This window comes from Camellia sinensis, chromosome 9 (genome assembly GCF_055761805.1).
Source record: "Camellia sinensis isolate YWXY chromosome 9, ASM5576180v1, whole genome shotgun sequence".
Taxonomy (NCBI): Eukaryota; Viridiplantae; Streptophyta; class Magnoliopsida; order Ericales; family Theaceae; genus Camellia; species Camellia sinensis.
Genome location: NC_138969.1, coordinates 184,365,353 through 184,368,991, shown reverse-complemented (window position 1 = coordinate 184,368,991; position 3,639 = coordinate 184,365,353). Strand labels below are relative to the sequence as shown.

The 3,639-nt window shown below is 31.8% G+C and overlaps 1 long non-coding RNA gene across 1 annotated transcript; it reads right to left on the bottom strand.

The window, feature by feature from the left end:
* Window positions 1–366: 366 nt before the first annotated feature.
* On the bottom strand, window positions 367–2,161 carry LOC114296858 (uncharacterized). The gene is made up of 4 exons (XR_014341387.1): window positions 2,049–2,161; window positions 1,656–1,812; window positions 694–717; window positions 367–595 (listed from the first exon to the last, which is right to left on the bottom strand). It is a non-coding gene; the product is annotated as an uncharacterized LOC114296858 (long non-coding RNA).
* Between the last annotated feature and the right edge of the window lie 1,478 nt (window positions 2,162–3,639).

Below are 3,639 nucleotides of genomic sequence, written 5' to 3'. Positions count from 1 at the left end.
ATTGGGGCGCTTTAAAAACGTCATTAAATGGTTATAGGCGGCGTTTTAAAAAACGCCGCTAATTGTGATACATAACGTTAAACTGACGTCATGACTGTTTTTAGCGACGTTTTAAAACGTTGTCATTGCTTTTTTTTGGATTTTAAAAATATAACCCTTGACTGTATAGTGGCATTTTCAAAAACGCCATTATATCTTTATTTTTTTAATTTATTTTTTTTTAATTGTGCTAATTCTATGTGGTTGAACCAAAAAATACCTGTAATAAAATTGAAAAATAGTACTAATATGAGTCAATAATTCCCGTTCCCATTCAAATGAACATTTGTCAAAAGATAAACCAATTATATGAAAAGCTGCCAAGTAGCAAATACAACATTAATTCACTTTCCCATTCAATTTAATATACAATTACCATTAACTACAAAATAACATATCCACAAATTATGTTTTAACATTCGCCAAAAAATAACAGGAAAAACATTAAGACAAACCCCATGAGTTTTGATTTAATTTAATGTCTTGTCCTTGATACTCAATTCACTTAACCCAGTTGATATAGCATAGAATCTGTAATCTTCACTGGTCTGGATTCCTACATCAAAATATGGAAGCAAAATTAGGTAAAGTGCATAAATCAATAATGGTAGAAGTGTTACAGCTATAAAACATAAGATGTACATTACAACTCACCATCTATTGAAGAAGGTTTTGTACCTGGAAGAACAATTTAAATAAATTAGTCATTTCCGAGGCTTTGAAATTGCAGAAAAAGTCAGAAAAAAAATATTTTAACATGCTTCTATCAGATAGTAATAAGTTTATAATAATTGTGACTTCACAAATCAGAATCTGTAATCGTCACTGGTCTTAGATACCAAGTGACTAGTAAACAAAACAAACTTAAGCTTTACTCATTAGCTGTTGGTAGCAACAATGAGAAACCTCTTTGTAATAGTCTAAAATCTAAAAAAATCTAAAAACCAAAAAGAAACTAGTATTCCTCAATTATCAAACACATCTGCTAGTAGAAAAATATGTGGGAACATGGACACGTGTTTTCCAATTCATGGTCCAAACCATATGATTTGACAGAGCTTGTAAACAATCAATTTGAATCCAGAAAATTCATTATTCAGAGACCATCAAGTTGTGTTGATGAACCAAAAGATTCACAAACTCAACTCCTAAAAATTAGCTAGAACCATTTGCAATCTCTAGTTCCACAAAGCAGATTTTGACTCTACTAGTACTACTCTATTCCAAATACATGTCTAAACCAAATAAATAACTACTGATCACTCAATAGATTGACAAATATTTGCATCAAACCATAATAGTTGACACTTGCAATAACATAAATGGTGTTCGTCGAACTAGTCCAATTCTTAAGGACACTTGCAAGATAAATCAAGAATGATTTAATTTCAATTATCAGGATGATCTGAACTTGGTAATTTTGGTCTAGCATATTAAAGAGGACACAATTAAACTTTCATCTTAATGCATGTGCATAACTCATCTATCTAATGCACAGAAAATGCCAGCACTAATGGTATACAAACAAATTGTCAACTTTAAATGGAATCTCACAGAAATGAAAAGCTGCTGCATAGTATAAGACTGGAAGGTTTAGAGTTCAGATTGTATACTACCTGGAACCAATTGGGGTTCTCTGGGCTTTGCTGAGCAGCAAGAACTTCAACAAAATTGCTAAGTACAGAAATCAGATCCTCAAGTTGTGATATTTCCTTACCTCCAAACTTTTTAATAATGGCATGCCGAGGAACTCCAGCTCTAAAAAGCATATATCTGAAATTGGTAAGTACACAACTATTTCCAATGAGAGATTGTAACAGAAATTTCAAGGTGATCTCTCTGCTCTAGATATCAAATGGTGACAACAGCCTCCCGTGTTGCCACAAATGACTTGTACTAAACACAGAAATTTAACCAATATATGCACAGCCAATGCAGTATGTAACAAGATTTGAATAAGAATAGAATTCAAGCATCAATCTAAATTCACATGATAAGGATAGACATACCCTGGTTCTGAAACATATACAAGGCCACAGTGGAAACGAAAATTTCTCGCCTGTCACCAAAAAAACAAGAGAAAACAAGTTAAGACATATTTACAACAATAAGCAGAGTAGGTTATCTTAACAGCAGATAAGCTACAACTAAAAAAACACTAGTATCCAACCGAAATTAAATAAAACATAATTATATTTTTTTCCCCTAGCATCAAATGAGAGAATATGAAATAACTAACATAGAATGATATGCCTGAATGTATTAGAAATGAGATCACCTTGAAAAACTGTGATGGAATCAAGAATACCCTTCCCACCAGGGTAGGGAAATCATGTGCACCAAAAGCTACAAATTTGTGCAGGTCATGTTGCCAAAATGCAATGGTGCTCCAATCATTCATTTATTGTAATGACAAATGATGAAAACATTACACAAATATGTGCCTAGTTTTACGAGCTTAGAAACCATAAAATAAATGCAGTAGAAAAAATTAAATAGAAGGGATGAAATATATCTCTTTATAATAGAAGAAAATAGATGAATAGGTAACATTTTCATATTAACCGAATATCTGAAGTTATAAAAGCAATGATAGAGATAAAAATTCAGATAAGTGTAACACTTGTTAGCATACAAAAGCAACTTGAGGTTAAATCCTCAAATCTTGGGCCTTCAAGTTTAACAGAGGTCATGTAACGATTTTAGTAAAGAAAAATTAATAAAATTTGTTAATACATACCCTAAAGCCGGATAACACATAAGTAAAACCAAACTAGCATCAAATAACTTGTAAAGGACATAAAATGAGACCCAAATTGACCAAAAATATGCTTGGATCAGGCCCATAGGCACTAAAACCTTTACAAATTCCAAACTTTCACTTTCTAGTTTGCATTCTCTACATCATGTATCTCCCTATTCTCAGACAATGTTAGCAATCTCTCAACTTCAACAAGAGCTTTGCAATTTCAATATTTTCTAAATTAGGATATGTCAAAGAATGATAACATTAAATTAAAACTCAAGATGGTATATAGCATGGAAAAAATACCAAAATCTGCAATATTTATTGATATGAAATTCTCAAAAGCAACCATTCAAGAAAATAAAAGACATCAACAAATATCAAAAATGCAATAAAAGTCAGGAAACAAAATACATACCTGAATAAATAGTCGATGGAGGCATGCGAGCATCACTGAAACTTGGGGATTCAGGCCAAATTCATGCTTTAAGCAGTGCTTAAAATTAATTGCAATTTCAGAGTGTGAGAGAGATATGTTGCAATTCATGAATGAAAATATCGGATACTTGTGGATATGTATTAGATACTTCCCTACTTTTTTTCATAATTTATCAATTTGATGTATCTAATATCTTATGCATGTGTCCCGTATCCGTATCTATACTTCATAGAAAGGGAAAACTATAGCATTCACACTTCAGCATATCAAGTGTGAAAAGGAAAAGCACATGGGCAACATAAGCAGTTTAGACTTGATATTGCAAATGAAATTTTTGTAGGACCTACTAGAAAATTAAAAAGTAAACTGCGCACTAACTCTTAAACTAATACATAATTTCTAAATAATGGCGAGG